At 49.3% G+C, this 18,401-nt stretch overlaps 1 protein-coding gene and 1 long non-coding RNA gene across 4 annotated transcripts in view; one reads left to right on the forward strand and one right to left on the reverse strand.

The window, feature by feature from the left end:
• Positions 1 to 2,866: 2,866 nt before the first annotated feature.
• Positions 2,867 to 5,243, reverse strand: LOC142493109 (uncharacterized). Its single transcript, XR_012800980.1, has 3 exons — positions 5,142 to 5,243; positions 4,850 to 4,936; positions 2,867 to 4,006 (listed from the first exon to the last, which is right to left on the reverse strand). It is a non-coding gene; the product is annotated as an uncharacterized LOC142493109 (long non-coding RNA).
• The window catches only part of RASGRP3 (RAS guanyl releasing protein 3), a 120,431-nt gene continuing 105,679 nt past the window's right edge, over positions 3,650 to 18,401 (forward strand). For 2 of the 3 annotated variants that reach the window (XM_075596624.1, XM_075596626.1), the window contains exon 1: positions 3,650 to 3,778. The gene's annotated coding sequence lies outside the window, so the exon portion shown is untranslated. The remainder of the gene's footprint in view (positions 3,779 to 18,401) is intronic. The other variant, XM_075596625.1, reaches the window with a different exon arrangement.

Raw genomic sequence — 18,401 nt, forward strand, 5'->3', positions numbered from 1 at the left:
AGGAGACGTCCATCTCACTTGCAGTCCCGGGGGAGACGGTAGACTATGTAGGGTAGCAACTGTTGGCTTCTCCCCTAGTTAAACTGGTAGGGAAGGGCCATGAGTTCTTCACAGTGCAATAGTCCAGAACTAGGCATGGCCAGTGATTTCACGCCACCCTGCTAAACACTCTGCAGATTGCATGGTTGTAGACGTCCTGTGATCTTGCAGATCCTCTTGGGATCTGAACTAGAATCTTCCACCCCAACTATATATACCCCATAGTGACATCACCAATCACTATGCCTACTAGGGTACTGGTTTGTATTCTACAAAGTAACCTTACTTAATCACATCACTAGGCACCTTCTAGAAGGTGGGTGTGACTAGGTTCTGTCTAGTCATCTTACCCCATGTGATGGATGTGATGGTGATGGGGTACCCAGGCCAATAATAAAGGTATTTGGCCTGGTTGGGTGCCCCTGAGCCATATTGGGGACTTGTAAAATGTCAGCTCTGCAACCCAATCATGGCAGAAACACTGTGTTTTGTGATACAACTGTATATGTATGTCTTATTATTCCAGGAGTGTTAAGCAGCGGACAATTCCCTGCTTCAGCACAGACCAGAATAATAAGACCAGGCAGGGGAATGAATTACATTCAGGTTCCTGGTATATATCCACGAACCCAAGAACCAGGGGGGTGGGGGTTCAGAGTAAAGTAATTTTTAAGATTATGCGTATAACTGTGGCAGTGTTTCGTGTAAGCGTGTGAAAGGAAAAATGGTTTTAAAATCCAGCAGTTAGCAGCATAGCAGGCGGATTTTTGATAACTTTCGCTAGGTAGCTCCTAGCGCCGTGAGATTTGCTGTGAGCACTGTTCGGGTAAAATCAGGAACTATCATGTCACGCAATTTTTATAGAGTTATATAAAAAATGGATGAATTAAAGTCCCCCTTTTAGAATTGTACCAACATGTTAGGCATATGGGGATTTTTACTCCGCCCTCTAAGCTTCAAAGGCAGTCCAGGATATGGAAGTGTTAAACCTTTTGTTAGCAAGGAGGGGGAAAGGCAGGAAAACTTCAATACACCATCCAGGCCAGCTTCAAAGGTGATCCAGGATATGGAGGTGTTAAACCTTTTGTTAGCAAGGAGGGGTAAAGGAAGAGAATTTCAATAAGCCATTCTGGCAAATGGCTGCTCTGCCCAGACTGAGCAGCATCAGGTAGAGCGGATGGGCCTCATATGCTAAGCGGCCAAGGTGCAAAGTTGGCACATGCCCAGAGCAGACTGAGAAGCCCCTCTGCCAGGTTTGCAAAGTAGTGGCAACTCCGTGATAGGGGGAGGAATTATTCCCAAGTAGTAATTGTGTGTATGTGTATACAGTTAGGTCAGGAAATAATTGGACACTGATACAAGTTTTGTTATTTCGGCTGTGTACCAAAAATAAATTAAAGTTACAGTTAAATAATGAATATGGGCTTAAAGTACAGTCTATCAACTTTAATTTGAGGGTATTCACATCCAAATCGGAGGAAGGGTTTAGGAATTACATCTCTTTAATATGTAGCCCCCTCTTTTTCAAGGGACCAAAAGTATTTGACAATTGACTCAAAAGCTGTTTCATGGACAGGTGTGGGCTATTCCTTCGTTATTTCATCATCAATTAAGCAGGTAACAGGTCTGGAGTTTATTCCAGGTGTGGCATTCGCATTTGGAAGCTGTTGCTGTGAACCCACAACATGCGTCAAAGGAGCTCTCAATGCAAGTGAAACAGGGCATCCTTAGGCTGCAAAAAAAAGAAAATCCATCAGAGAGATAGCAGGAACATTAGCAGTGGCCAAATCAAAAGTTTGGTACATTCTGAGAAAAAAAGAACGCACTGGTGAGCTCTGCAACACAAAAAGGCCTGGAAGTCCACGGAAGACAACAGTGGTGGATGATCGTAGGATCCTTTCCATGGTAAAGAAAAACCCCTTTACAACATCCAGCCAAGTGAAGAACACTTTCCAGGAGGTAGGCATATCATTATCAAAGTCTACCATAAAGAGAAGACATCATGAGAGCAAATACAGAGGGTTCACCACAAGGTGCAAACCATTCATAAGCCTCAAGAATAGAAAGGCCAGATTAGACTTTGCCAAACAATATCTAAAAAAGCCAGCCCAGTTCTGGAACAGCATTCTTTGGACAGATGAAACTAAGATCAACCTGTACCAGAATGATGGGAAGAAAAAAGTATGGAGAAGGCTTGGAACGGCTCATGATCCGAGTCATACCACATCATCTGTAAAACACGGCGGAGGCAGTGTGATGGCATGGGCATGCATGGCTTCCAATGGCACTGGGTCACTAGTGTTTATTGATGATGAGAGAAGACAGAAGCAGCCGGATGAATTCTGGGGTGTATAGGGATATATTGTCTGTTCAGATTCAGTAAATTTCAGCGAAGTTGATTGGACAGTGCTTCACTTTACAGATGGACAATGACCCAAAACATACTGCTTTTAAGGCAAAGAAGTGGAATATTCTGCAATGGCCGAGTCAATCACCTGATCTCAACTTGATCGAGCATGCATTTCACTTGCTGAAGACAAAACTTAAGGCAGAAAGACCCACAAACAAACAACAACTGAAGACAGCTGCAGTAAAGGCCTGGCAAAGCATCACAAAGGAGGAAACCCAGCGTTTGGTGATGTCCATGCGTTCCAGACTTCAAGCAGTCATTGCTTGCAAAAGATTCTCGACAAAGTATTAGAAATGAACATTTTATTTATGATTGTGTTAATTTGTCCAATTACATTTGAGCCCCTGAAATAAGGGGACTGTGTATGAAAATGTTTGCAATTCCTAAACGTTTCATTATTTTTGTTCAACCCCTTGAATTAAAGCTGAAAGTTTGCATTTCTATTGCATCTCGGTTGTTTCATTTCAAATCCATTGTGGTGGCGCACAGAGCCAAAATTATGAAAATTGTGTCAGTGTCCAATTATTTCCGGACCTAACTGTATATATAAATTACTTTAAAGTTTGTGGCTGGAGAAAGAAGAAATTAGGGCAGACCTATTTATAAAGTCTTCACAAAGTAGTGATGCCAATAAAACTTTGCCTTTGTCCAAAATAGTATCTACCTAAGTCAGAAACTTTTAAACACTTGAAATGTGATAACTCTTTGGATAGCAATTTTGTTTGCTTGTGTTGGCATCAAATCTGCCAAAAAAATAGATTTTTAGAGTCCCATTGGAACAGATCTATTAAAGACAGGCTAAAACTACCTCGGAATAGTTTATCATGATGCTATAATGAAACATTATGAAGACCAAGATGTAGAATTTCATATGTGCAGCTAATAAATGTGTTGTGTAACTCTTTCCTGATATTATTGTTGACAACTCTGCATTTCAAAAAAGTGCATTGATACATTGATGCTAGAAACACATGTTCAATATAAATCTCTAAGCACAAAGTTAATGGTAACTGTGATTGCATGTGAGTGTTAAAATATAAACACCCTGGTTGCACCTTTTTCTCATCCAGTGTCTAAGTTGTGTATGTCACCCAGCAAGCACAACAAATATCACATCTCAAAATAAAACGGTGGTACAAATATAAGGAATCTCAAAACGTTGACCTCCTGGCAAAGTCTGCTGTTTGGTTTATCAGAGGAGGGGCATGTGACTGGGTAAGACACAGCACAAGCTCAAAGGAAACAGCTGCTCATTTCATGCTTTAGCACTTGGCAACTGAACAAGTAATGGGGATGTTTGTGTGGAATACCTCTGCAGAGAGAAATACAGTAAGTAACATAGGGATTTTCCGGTTGTTTTCCTTTCTTTAAACTGTCACTGTTTAAAAAAAAAAAAAAAAAAGAATTGTATTCCATTCTCTTGCCCCCCTTGCAAATCAGTTAGTATTGAGGTGTGTGTCGCTGTTTCACAGCAAAGCAGTCCTTGGCTATTCTGCTCGCTGTAGCTTGAGATCAGACCTGCAAGTCGCTGGGACTAAAAGCATGTTTGGTTGTGACCTAGTTAAAGCAAGAAAAAAAAAAGAAAAAAGAAAGATGTGATGTTGTAAATGCATTAACCACAAAACTATTTTTAGTGGGTACCGCATCTAATTTTAGATACCATAGAATGTGCCAGGTTTGTTCTAAAGTTTTTCTTTTCATATCAGTTACTCAATAGGGAATTGAAACATAGTTAACAACCACCGATTCAAATCTCTCCTCATATCTACAAAATATGTACCATGTAGTTTTAAATGATATAGGCTATGCAGCCAGGAATGTGTACCTCTGGGCTGCTGTACTCTGTGTACATTCTTAACAAGTCATATGAGTTTATTGTTTGCTAATCATGCTGGCTTCCAATGCTTGGGACTGTCTCATGATTCCGATTACACAAACACTGGCATACGATGTATTGTCCATAGAAATGAACACAACTCAGCCACTCCTATCTTTTTACTCCTTTTTGGCTTTTTGTGAACATATTTTTAAGGCATTGTGGAATGTCCCAACTTGTTACAAGCAATGGATTTTTTTTGTACGTTACGATATCTTTGGTAGGGCTGACAAAAAAAAATCTACATACTGTAGGTGTTGTATGGAATAATTGTTTGAAATGGAAAAAGCACTCGAGAGAATGAGATGCTGTACAACACACGCATGCTGACAACTTGAAATGTGTTAATTGGTAACCATTTAACCATTTGAATTACCAAAGGTGGTGCAAAATCATGGCAGTCTTTGCGGTCCACTGAAAGTTAGCATAGGCACCAAGTGTTCTCATGTTGACAGTTTTGTTTAACCTGCTCACTGTTACTTTCAGTTGTCAGCTATACTGCCATCCAAATTGTTTGTCTGTACCTGTGGGGAGATGTCATCATGGTATTCTGTATTTCACCGTTCCTTATTCCAATCCAATGCAGCAAATATCACAGCGTGACCTCAAACCTGTAATTATTCGGTATACAGAGTGTGAGAGAGAGGGATTTAATAATAATAGTTCTTGTTGCTTAAATTAGTAACAGACATTATTTTTCCCGAGTTCACTCCACATGCACAAAAACAACTTCAATTGTTTAACACATTAGCATAGGCTTAACGTCAGGTTAAATTAGCACTGCCTTGCATTATCTTCAAATAACAAAAGTCTTACCTAAAGGTGGTGTTATTTCCATCCAGAACTTGAAATATGGGGAGAGAGAAAGGAAGGCAGGTGTGTGACAAATGTTATAGGTTTGTTTTTAAATAAATCAGCATAGTAGTATAAGAAAATACGGACTGCAAATGTTTTCTCCTTGCCCCCCATTTTCTCCCTGCCCCCCATTTTCTCCCTGATTCTCTTCCCCTCCTCCTCATCATCTCTACTCATCCCTCCCCATCATCTCTCCTCATCATCTCTCCTCATCATCTCTCCCCCTCATCCTCATCTCTCCCCATCCCTCCTCCTCATCATCATCATCATCCCTCCCAAGCTCTCCCCCTCCTCCTCCATGCCTACCTGTGGGACAGGGTGGTGAGAGAGGCAGGCGGGGGAGATGATGGTAGGCGGCGGTGGGCCACCAGAGTGAAGCAGGGAAGCAGCCGGCAGAGGATTTAGGAGTTGCATGGAGGCAGAGCAGGACGGCTGAGGAGGAGCACTCTGTAGCAGCATAGACACCGGAAGTAAGAAAGACTTCCTGGTCGGACCGCCGGGGCACGCTCCTCCCTGGCCCCCCTGCTCTGCCTCCGTGCGACTCCTAAAGCTGCGCTTATAGTGCCTTGCGACGGCGACGCAACGTCGCTCCGAAACTATTCCTTTTACTCCGTCGCAAGCGCTTATAGTAAGCGAGTGACGTCACGACTAAACATTTGGAAGCCAGGTAAATTTGATTTTTTAGAGACAGTCACCCATGTGACTGTCTCTAAACCAATCAAATTGCGCGGCCCGCCCCATTTAGTGACGTCACTGGCATTGTCACCAGCGACGTCGCTAAAAATCAAATTGCAACTTTCGCAGGGGGCGACGGGTGACGTCATCGGTCGCATCGCCGTCGCCAGCACTATAAACGCGGCCTAATTCTTCTGCCGGCTGCTCCTCTGCTTCCCTCTGGTGGCCCTCCGCTACGTACCATCATCCCCCGTGCCTCTATCACCACCCTGTTTCACTCTGCACCCTCCTACAATATCTTGCGCCCCCAGTTTGCGCACCCCTGCATTACATATGTTGCATATATCACAGGTATCTCAGAGGGGTTCCTATTTGTGCAAAGGGTATCTCTCTACGTATTGTACAAATGTGTGCTTGGGGTGATATATGTGTAGCGGTCATGTAAAATGCCTACAGTCATCTTTCCTGCTGGCAGAAAGGCCTGGTAAGTGTGTGCATGCCAGCAGTAATCATGGAGGTTTCCCCTCACACCCTGGTGGGGTGCCCTGTGTATGGATGGGACTGGTCACATGCTCTGACTCCATGGTTAGTGATGTCAGAGGTGTGTCAGCCTCAGAAGTTACATAAGGCACAGCACCTTGTCTAAAAGTTAGTTGCTGGAAAGTTCTAGTTCAAGGCTAGTATAGCGGATGATTATGTTATAGTGGCTGATAGGAGTCTGTGTCCAGGGACCTGGCACAGAGGAGTGAATCCCTGATCAAGGAGACGTACCTGTCAAAGGGAAGCACGGGCACGATGACCGGCTAAAGATACCCCATTGTGGAGGGCAGCTATGCCCACCGTGACAATAAAGATGGAGCTAATCAGAAAGACCCCTGTGTGTGAGAGTATGATTACACAGGAGGTTGCACCACCGAGGAGTTCCTCACCAGGATCATCCCCATGCGGACGCAGGGACCCTGATGAGGTGGAGGCGCTGCACTGGAACTAGGTGAGACTCAGCACACTACCTCAGCTGCCTGTCTGGACGGGTCCTCCCCACACACCATCATGCGGGAGACTCAGGAGTCCTGTAGCCAACAGGTGCACCACCCGACACTACCATACTGTAATGGGGACCGGTTAGACCACAGGGGCCAATGTGAGATTGGGTGGGTCAGGCCGGGCCAGAAATACCGTTACATTTGGAGGCGAGCTGCTGAGATCAGATCTGTCAACAGGACAGGCTCTAGCTAGGCACACTGGGAAACAGGGATAGAGTCTGCTGCCACTCTGTGCTGCGTAGGGACGGACCTAGGGGTGGTCAGGGGCTGACGGGATATTGTCAGTTCGCAGGGACGACCTAGGGGCCTGAAAGGAGTGAGGGGTTTGGAGCCGGGCTATAGCTGACCGAGTCACCTTGAGGCAGTGCTAGTTGGTAGGATGCCAGAAGGGATAGCCTGTTAACTTGGTCAGGAATCCTGGAGAGGGTCTGCGCTAGGCTGACCAAGAGAGGTAGACGCCCCAAGTACTGCATGGCAGAGCCAGAGTACCTAGCCCATTCCAGACACTCACCGTAGGGAGCACAGACTGGGAGTAAGGAGTCACAGCAGACACTGAGAGAGTGAGCCTAGCCTGAGGTAGTGCAACACTGGGTCACACCTAGATAAGGTACACATGTGGTGGTGCATCTGAAGCTAATCTTTATTGTGCCGGTGTGGTGGCTGCCCCGCAGAGCGGAGCCCCATGTACGATAATTGGTACGAGAGTGAGACAACCCAAAGAATGGAGGATCCGCGTGGTGCGGAGAACCCAAAATGGCGACCAGAGGCTGATGGGGAGGGCACCCGTGGCGTGCACCCCACTGAAGAGCAAACAGTCGCCGAGCTATCGTTAACCAGTCTGCTCTGGAGCGGAGCGAAGGCTGTGGCTGCCCCGTTTTTATCCTGTTTGGGACAGCGAGGGGCCACCCTGGAAGAGTGTGAGGAAATTGTAATAATTGGGGGAGAACCCCGTGAGGAGAGCAAACAAATGGACTTTTTGGGCTTAAAAGTCAACCAAAATGGCGGTTCCCGCTTGCTAGGGACACCGCATGGGACAGTCACAGAAAATGTGGCTGGTGCAGGACTTGCAAAAAGCTGGCCGGGAATGGCGCGAACAGCAGAGCCCCGCCCTGATGGGGGATATGGCGCGAAAGCTATGGCTGCGCCTGCATGGACAGTGACTCACTCAGCCCCTGTGCTGAGTCAACCGCTTAGTCTATGGGACCCTCCCCTGATTTCTACCAGGGGGAGTGAATTTCAACTATGGCCTGTGGGAATGCACCCACTGGGCCCAGGGACTGATATCCAGACGGCGCCACTACAAAAAGTAGTTCCGGCCGTGGAAGAGCCGTGCAAAAAGGAGGGTTATATTGCACAAAGGGCGGCTGCCAGGAGAAGGCGGGAACTAGCCGCGGGAAAAGACCCCCACCTTTGTGGGGAAATTGGCGCGAAAACGCTAACCGCGCCCACCAGGACTGAGAGAGGTGCGGCCTTAATTAAGGGGCATGATATTCCCCTGTGGGACCCGCCCATAATTGCAACCCCTGGGGGCGGGTTCCAGCTCTGTCAGAGAAGGGAGGAGCCGAAGCAGGGAGTGGCGGATCCAGCAACTTCCACCAGTCAGTTGCGAGGAACCACTGAGAAGAAGAAACCTGTACAGGAAGTGGCTCCTGTACAAAGAATGGCCTGCTCCTCCACTGTGGGCACGATGGTCTCCACCCAGCCCTACTCAGTACCCGGCGAGTTGCTAGTAGTGAGGGTGGCCAACACCGAGACGGTGGTCGGGCTCTGCCTACAATGTGGGCTGCCCGGAGGCACGGTCAACACGGCGGCACGTTGCCCTCATTGCGGGACTTTATACTTGTGGCCTATGCCCACATTTATTCCAATTCAGCCTGCTGACCCCCCCGGTGGACATGACAAGGCGCTCCGCCGAGTCCCCGGGCGCGCTATGGATCAACCGCGCGAGTCCAGGAGACAAGGGACTGGAGCCGGTCAAGTCGGCTGGGTCAGTGGCGATCGAGGCGGTTGAATCACCCCCCGCAATCGGGGAAAAGAGACTTTCACTCCGCTCGGAGACCCCTAAGTCAGGGAAAGGGGATTACTCGGACGAGGACCTCCGTGAGCTGGCGGTGTTAAAAGCGGAGCCAAAAAGGCAGACCGGAAGGGCGACACCCCGTGGGGTGAGTGGTGGCCTTGAGAACAGGGCGTCCCCCGCAGATCGGCGAGCCGACAGACGGAGTCCCGCCATCCCAGGACCTGATCTAGGAGACGGGAGAGAGACGCCTACACCCCTGCGGATGGGTAAGCCAAGCAGCCCTATCACTTACTTGGTTGCAGCAGGCGGCGAAGCGCTGGAAGGGCCGCGCCAGGCCCTGAGCGCACGTGGAGTGACAGCATCACTTCCGGTGGCGACGGCGGAGCAACCGGATGTCGTCGTAGAAGAGGAGATCCCGCATGGGGGTCCCACACAAGATGGCGACGCTTCCGGTTCCGGGGAAGACATCGTTTCCGGTGGTGATGGCGGAACCCATGGAGAAGATGCAGCGACGCTTCGGCGATTGGGGGAAGGTCCCCAATCACCTCAATGGCTCAGAAGCTGGACGGGCGATCTGAGGACTGAGGAGGGTGAAGTATCATCCTTTGAAATATCTACGGACAGCCAGGAACGGGTCGCAGCCCCGTGGCAATCGCTACCCCGTCCGTATGCCCAACCCCATGCCCTAGCTAAAGCCCCTACCCCGGTCACACGGTCCCCGGGTTCCCCGCCTAGCCTGGAATCAGTGGACATTCCCTCGGAAGAGGAGGGGAGACGGACTGGGGAAAGACAGCGCAGTGGCGCTACGGAAGGTATCTCCAGGGGAGGGGGAGAATTGAGAGTGGCTGCGGTAGGCCGGTGGTTGCCCCCTGCGGTTCCAGCGCCGGTAAAAAAGGCCCCGGGGTCGTCTAGGTGGTCTGTACCACGATCTGAGCGGTCATCAGGGGTATTTTCCATGGACGATGATAGGGAGTCAGGGAGGTTAAACAGGTTTCGGGAGAACCTTTGGTGGGCCCCATTATTTGAAGGGTACTCGGCCTGGATGGACCGTACTCGGTTCCTCATCCGACGAGAGGATGTAATGGACTATTGGTGGGTGGTGGGAGAGTTTACCCCAGAACAGAGAGACAGGGAACTGCAGGATCGCTGGCTTCAAATAGAGCACAGGGAAATAGAACCTATGGGTCCCAACATCTTGTCAGACCCCGTGGACCCTGACGAACCCCTATCATGGGTGCTACCTGGGAGGGCAGGTAAGGCTGACCTGACTAGGATCAGTAGGGCCGAACGGGCTATAATGGCTCGTTACAAGTCATCCCACGGGTTGGAGTACCCGTATGTCCCTGAGCCATTAATGGACGAAATAGAAGAGAACAGGGATAGGTGGCTCCGGGAAAATATTGAGATGCACTTAGTCAGTAAAGGGAGTGATGTGGTGGGGAAGAAGGCCGAGGAACGGATAGAGCATCTGATCCGTATATGGGCCATTGGTAGAAACATCCACAAACACAAGGTGACATATAGGCCCGAGAGGGGATTACCACGACATTATTCTGTTACCGTTCTAGATATGGGGGGTAGGGAAGTAAAGAAACCGGACCCCTATCACTATTTTTAGGTGGTACTGCGCATTACGCGGGTCCGTGGCTGCTGGTCGGGGCGGGCTTGGCGGATGACTGTATTCATGTGTACTGCATAATGAGGAAATTTGTGTGATGTTAATTATGTTTTCCGTTACAGTGCTTCCTGGAAAAAGGTATACAAATTTAGGTCCCAGCGAGGACGATGGGATTCACCAGGGGGAGAATGTAGCGGTCATGTAAAATGCCTACAGTCATCTCTCCTGCTGGCAGAAAGGCCTGGTAAGTGTGGGCATGCCAGCAGTAATCATGGAGGTTTCCACTCACACCCTGGTGGGGTGCCCTGTGTATGGATGGGACTGGTCACATGCTCTGACTCCATGGTTAGTGATGTCAGAGGTGTGTCAGCCTCAGAAGTTACATAAGGCACAGCACCTTGTCTAAAAGTTAGTTGCTGGAAAGTTCTAGTTCAAGGCTAGTATAGCGGATGATTATGTTATAGTGGCTGATAGGAGTCTGTGTCCAGGGACCTGGCACAGAGGAGTGAATCCCTGATCAAGGAGACGTACCTGTCAAAGGGAAGCACGGGCACGATGACCGGCTAAAGATACCCCATTGTGGAGGGCAGCTATGCCCACCGTGACAATAAAGATGGAGCTAATCAGAAAGACCCCTGTGTGTGAGAGTATGATTACACAGGAGGTTGCACCACCGAGGAGTTCCTCACCAGGATCATCCCCATGCGGACGCAGGGACCCTGATGAGGTGGAGGCGCTGCACTGGAACTAGGTGAGACTCAGCACACTACCTCAGCTGCCTGTCTGGACGGGTCCTCCCCACACACCATCATGCGGGAGACTCAGGAGTCCTGTAGCCAACAGGTGCACCACCCGACACTACCATACTGTAATGGGGACCGGTTAGACCACAGGGGCCAATGTGAGATTGGGTGGGTCAGGCCGGGCCAGAAATACCGTTACATTTGGAGGCGAGCTGCTGAGATCAGATCTGTCAACAGGACAGGCTCTAGCTAGGCACACTGGGAAACAGGGATAGAGTCTGCTGCCACTCTGTGCTGCGTAGGGACGGACCTAGGGGTGGTCAGGGGCTGACGGGATATTGTCAGTTCGCAGGGACGACCTAGGGGCCTGAAAGGAGTGAGGGGTTTGGAGCCGGGCTATAGCTGACCGAGTCACCTTGAGGCAGTGCTAGTTGGTAGGATGCCAGAAGGGATAGCCTGTTAACTTGGTCAGGAATCCTGGAGAGGGTCTGCGCTAGGCTGACCAAGAGAGGTAGACGCCCCAAGTACTGCATGGCAGAGCCAGAGTACCTAGCCCATTCCAGACACTCACCGTAGGGAGCACAGACTGGGAGTAAGGAGTCACAGCAGACACTGAGAGAGTGAGCCTAGCCTGAGGTAGTGCAACACTGGGTCACACCTAGATAAGGTACACATGTGGTGGTGCATCTGAAGCTAATCTTTATTGTGCCGGTGTGGTGGCTGCCCCGCAGAGCGGAGCCCCATGTACGATAATTGGTACGAGAGTGAGACAACCCAAAGAATGGAGGATCCGCGTGGTGCGGAGAACCCAAAATGGCGACCAGAGGCTGATGGGGAGGGCACCCGTGGCGTGCACCCCACTGAAGAGCAAACAGTCGCCGAGCTATCGTTAACCAGTCTGCTCTGGAGCGGAGCGAAGGCTGTGGCTGCCCCGTTTTTATCCTGTTTGGGACAGCGAGGGGCCACCCTGGAAGAGTGTGAGGAAATTGTAATAATTGGGGGAGAACCCCGTGAGGAGAGCAAACAAATGGACTTTTTGGGCTTAAAAGTCAACCAAAATGGCGGTTCCCGCTTGCTAGGGACACCGCATGGGACAGTCACAGAAAATGTGGCTGGTGCAGGACTTGCAAAAAGCTGGCCGGGAATGGCGCGAACAGCAGAGCCCCGCCCTGATGGGGGATATGGCGCGAAAGCTATGGCTGCGCCTGCATGGACAGTGACTCACTCAGCCCCTGTGCTGAGTCAACCGCTTAGTCTATGGGACCCTCCCCTGATTTCTACCAGGGGGAGTGAATTTCAACTATGGCCTGTGGGAATGCACCCACTGGGCCCAGGGACTGATATCCAGACGGCGCCACTACAAAAAGTAGTTCCGGCCGTGGAAGAGCCGTGCAAAAAGGAGGGTTATATTGCACAAAGGGCGGCTGCCAGGAGAAGGCGGGAACTAGCCGCGGGAAAAGACCCCCACCTTTGTGGGGAAATTGGCGCGAAAACGCTAACCGCGCCCACCAGGACTGAGAGAGGTGCTGCCTTAATTAAGGGGCATGATATTCCCCTGTGGGACCCGCCCATAATTGCAACCCCTGGGGGCGGGTTCCAGCTCTGTCAGAGAAGGGAGGAGCCGAAGCAGGGAGTGGCGGATCCAGCAACTTCCACCAGTCAGTTGCGAGGAACCACTGAGAAGAAGAAACCTGTACAGGAAGTGGCTCCTGTACAAAGAATGGCCTGCTCCTCCACTGTGGGCACGATGGTCTCCACCCAGCCCTACTCAGTACCCGGCGAGTTGCTAGTAGTGAGGGTGGCCAACACCGAGACGGTGGTCGGGCTCTGCCTACAATGTGGGCTGCCCGGAGGCACGGTCAACACGGCGGCACGTTGCCCTCATTGCGGGACTTTATACTTGTGGCCTATGCCCACATTTATTCCAATTCAGCCTGCTGACCCCCCCGGTGGACATGACAAGGCGCTCCGCCGAGTCCCCGGGCGCGCTATGGATCAACCGCGCGAGTCCAGGAGACAAGGGACTGGAGCCGGTCAAGTCGGCTGGGTCAGTGGCGATCGAGGCGGTTGAATCACCCCCCGCAATCGGGGAAAAGAGACTTTCACTCCGCTCGGAGACCCCTAAGTCAGGGAAAGGGGATTACTCGGACGAGGACCTCCGTGAGCTGGCGGTGTTAAAAGCGGAGCCAAAAAGGCAGACCGGAAGGGCGACACCCCGTGGGGTGAGTGGTGGCCTTGAGAACAGGGCGTCCCCCGCAGATCGGCGAGCCGACAGACGGAGTCCCGCCATCCCAGGACCTGATCTAGGAGACGGGAGAGAGACGCCTACACCCCTGCGGATGGGTAAGCCAAGCAGCCCTATCACTTACTTGGTTGCAGCAGGCGGCGAAGCGCTGGAAGGGCCGCGCCAGGCCCTGAGCGCACGTGGAGTGACAGCATCACTTCCGGTGGCGACGGCGGAGCAACCGGATGTCGTCGTAGAAGAGGAGATCCCGCATGGGGGTCCCACACAAGATGGCGACGCTTCCGGTTCCGGGGAAGACATCGTTTCCGGTGGTGATGGCGGAACCCATGGAGAAGATGCAGCGACGCTTCGGCGATTGGGGGAAGGTCCCCAATCACCTCAATGGCTCAGAAGCTGGACGGGCGATCTGAGGACTGAGGAGGGTGAAGTATCATCCTTTGAAATATCTACGGACAGCCAGGAACGGGTCGCAGCCCCGTGGCAATCGCTACCCCGTCCGTATGCCCAACCCCATGCCCTAGCTAAAGCCCCTACCCCGGTCACACGGTCCCCGGGTTCCCCGCCTAGCCTGGAATCAGTGGACATTCCCTCGGAAGAGGAGGGGAGACGGACTGGGGAAAGACAGCGCAGTGGCGCTACGGAAGGTATCTCCAGGGGAGGGGGAGAATTGAGAGTGGCTGCGGTAGGCCGGTGGTTGCCCCCTGCGGTTCCGGCGCCGGTAAAAAAGGCCCCGGGGTCGTCTAGGTGGTCTGTACCACGATCTGAGCGGTCATCAGGGGTATTTTCCATGGACGATGATAGGGAGTCAGGGAGGTTAAACAGGTTTCGGGAGAACCTTTGGTGGGCCCCATTATTTGAAGGGTACTCGGCCTGGATGGACCGTACTCGGTTCCTCATCCGACGAGAGGATGTAATGGACTATTGGTGGGTGGTGGGAGAGTTTACCCCAGAACAGAGAGACAGGGAACTGCAGGATCGCTGGCTTCAAATAGAGCACAGGGAAATAGAACCTATGGGTCCCAACATCTTGTCAGACCCCGTGGACCCTGACGAACCCCTATCATGGGTGCTACCTGGGAGGGCAGGTAAGGCTGACCTGACTAGGATCAGTAGGGCCGAACGGGCTATAATGGCTCGTTACAAGTCATCCCACGGGTTGGAGTACCCGTATGTCCCTGAGCCATTAATGGACGAAATAGAAGAGAACAGGGATAGGTGGCTCCGGGAAAATATTGAGATGCACTTAGTCAGTAAAGGGAGTGATGTGGTGGGGAAGAAGGCCGAGGAACGGATAGAGCATCTGATCCGTATATGGGCCATTGGTAGAAACATCCACAAACACAAGGTGACATATAGGCCCGAGAGGGGATTACCACGACATTATTCTGTTACCGTTCTAGATATGGGGGGTAGGGAAGTAAAGAAACCGGACCCCTATCACTATTTTTAGGTGGTACTGCGCATTACGCGGGTCCGTGGCTGCTGGTCGGGGCGGGCTTGGCGGATGACTGTATTCATGTGTACTGCATAATGAGGAAATTTGTGTGATGTTAATTATGTTTTCCGTTACAGTGCTTCCTGGAAAAAGGTATACAAATTTAGGTCCCAGCGAGGACGATGGGATTCACCAGGGGGAGAATGTAGCGGTCATGTAAAATGCCTACAGTCATCTCTCCTGCTGGCAGAAAGGCCTGGTAAGTGTGGGCATGCCAGCAGTAATCATGGAGGTTTCCACTCACACCCTGGTGGGGTGCCCTGTGTATGGATGGGACTGGTCACATGCTCTGACTCCATGGTTAGTGATGTCAGAGGTGTGTCAGCCTCAGAAGTTACATAAGGCACAGCACTGTGTCTAAAAGTTAGTTGCTGGAAAGTTCTAGTTCAAGGCTAGTATAGTGGATGATTATGTTATAGTGGCTGATAGGAGTCTGTGTCCAGGGACCTGGCACAGAGGAGTGAATCCCTGATCAAGGAGACGTACCTGTCAAAGGGAAGCACGGGCACGATGACCGGCTTAAGATACCCCATTGTGGAGGGCAGCTATGCCCACCGTGACAATAAAGATGGAGCTAATCAGAAAGACCCCTGTGTGTGAGAGTATGATTACACAGGAGGTTGCACCACCGAGGAGTTCCTCACCAGGATCATCCCCATGCGGACGCAGGGACCCTGATGAGGTGGAGGCGCTGCACTGGAACTAGGTGAGACTCAGCACACTACCTCAGCTGCCTGTCTGGACGGGTCCTCCCCACACACCATCATGCGGGAGACTCAGGAGTCCTGTAGCCAACAGGTGCACCACCCGACACTACCATACTGTAATGGGGACCGGTTAGACCACAGGGGCCAATGTGAGATTGGGTGGGTCAGGCCGGGCCAGAAATACCGTTACATATGTTACTCTGGAAAATAAGACTCTTCCCCCAACCCCTCCTCTCCAGCAAAACTCATTATTCAGGGTTTGGAGGGAGTAACATCAACCTTTCGGTAAGACCTAAATAGCGATAGTTCCCTGTGTAAACGAGAACGACCTTTAGTACATATGCAATGTTATGGGGAATGCCTCTTTCGCATATCATTAGCACTAAAGGTTGGAATGATGTAACGATACATTATTTCAAGGCATACTGGGTTAACGTTAGGTTATTCTCTGTAGAGAATATTCGTTACAATTAACCTAATGTTAATTTAGATTAACGTTAGGTTAAATAGCCTAACGGAGCATGGTTTATCTGGGCCAAAGTGTAGTAACCTGATTCAAATCCCAGTGTCTGTTCCTTGGGCAACTATTATTATACATGTATTTTACTAGGTAGCCAGATGGGGGAAAAAATGATAGTGACGAAAAAGCAACTCTGCAGTAACTGTGTACTTTTATACAGGAACATTGATGTTACCAGTGTAACTAGTAAAAGCTCCATAAAGCCTAAAGAGCCTAGGTGTAAAATAGGTGCCTTATCCAAACAGCCACATGTTGTTAAATAATGTGGGTCTCATTATCTTATGCAGCAAGGACACATACATATTTGACAACATTGTGCCTAATATACCTAATGCAGCATCTTTAAGAGTTTTTTAACTATATTTTATGACTTACTACAGCGGTGCGCAAACTGGGGGGCGCGATATTACCGGCGGGGGCACAGGGTTTACAGAGGCCCTGCGTGCTTCCCGAAGGCACTTAAATGAAGTGCTGGGGGAGCTGCAGGGCTTCTGTAAACAATACTTACCTTGATTCAGCCGGCATCTGGAGACGCGTCGCCATGGCAACACGGCGTCATGTGAAGTCACGTTGCTATGGCAACGTGACATCATGACGCCCAGACGCCGGGAATCAAGGTAAGGAGGAGGGAGGCACGTGGAGAGGAGGACATCCGGTAGGGGGGCGTAGGGAAAAAAGTTTGCGCCCCCCCATACTTATTATAACAGCCGATGGTGCTTACTAATTCTGAGCAGTGTCAAGAAAATACCTATTGTGTTAATCTATTAGAAGGCATCTTAACTTAAATGAATCTGTCACCTATTAAAGCTGCAGACCAAGCCATATCCTACATGTGTTTTTTAAGTCAGTTCTGTACTATGAGAAAATAATTGTAGCATTTAAAAAATAAAAAAAAACATCTTTGAATTACATTTTTAATGTATTATAATGTAACAAGCATTTTATGTTTCTGTAGCAACCATTTACAAAGTCACATCCCCCTCCTCTTCTGGAACAGGCTCTGGCACACCCCTTTTTGAGCCCTGCCCTCTCTAAGCAGTGCACCAATTGTATCTAGTGACTGCCTGGTCACATGATCTTCCCCACAGAGCTTTGCATCTTTGGCCCTCTTCTGCTGCACTGACAGCCATTTAGTGAACCCCTAGTCAAATCTTGGCCGCTCGATCACAGGAGAAGGGATCAATCAGCAACTTAGCTAATTACTTATCATTGTGTGGATTGTATTGATGCACATTAAAGGGGACAACAATTATTCAATTAAAAAAAACGACAGCTTGGACTACTGCTTTAAGCACCAATACCATTACCAGAATATGTTACATCACGACTGAAAATACTGCAAGATAAATTAACAAATGCCTGATACTATGGTCTATATTTGCTAAGCAGTACTATGCCATAACACTCTTTCCAGCAGAAGACACCTTACAGCCGATTCAGTTGCACAGCACCGCTTGGTGCTTAGTAAATATTAGCCTGTGGGGCCTTTTGAATTCAACTGTGGTAAATACATTTCTTTGCTAAAACTGGCAGTATCTCGTGGAAAAGCATTGCACTGTATTCCTTAAATATTCCTTCTTGCCTGTCCGAACTGAGCGAAAACTACCTTTTAAGGAGCTCTTTCGTTTTGGCTATGCAATTCCATGTGATATGCAAATGAATCAAACATGCCAAACTTGGTATTTAGATACTATTCAATAATGAAAGAAAAGGAGATTTATCTATCTATATAATTCTGCAATAGTTCATCTCATGGTGAGAACCACCAAATATCTACCAAGAACACTAATGTCACCATTCAAATATTATTTTATTTCAATATTTTTGCATAATGCTTCAATATATAATTTTTATTTCCCTTTATCTCTCCACATATTTAAAACAATAACTATAGAATGGGTATAAATGATTTATGCGCATACCGTAGATATTTTAATGTAAATGATTTCAATTCCTGGTCTTTCAACGCATTAAGTTGCAATTTATGTTTGGCTGAGTTTGCATCTTAAAACTCACATGTTAATTTATAGGCCTCCTTGTGTGTAAGACTTATAACACAATGCAGTGGTATAGAAATTAGCTGGAGGTACTGTAAAATAGAGAACTGATAAATAAATTCTTGTGTAAGGTTGCAACCCCAAATCAATCTTGAATAGGC

Source organism: Ascaphus truei, chromosome 4 (genome assembly GCF_040206685.1).
Source record: "Ascaphus truei isolate aAscTru1 chromosome 4, aAscTru1.hap1, whole genome shotgun sequence".
Classification (NCBI taxonomy): Eukaryota; Metazoa; Chordata; class Amphibia; order Anura; family Ascaphidae; genus Ascaphus; species Ascaphus truei.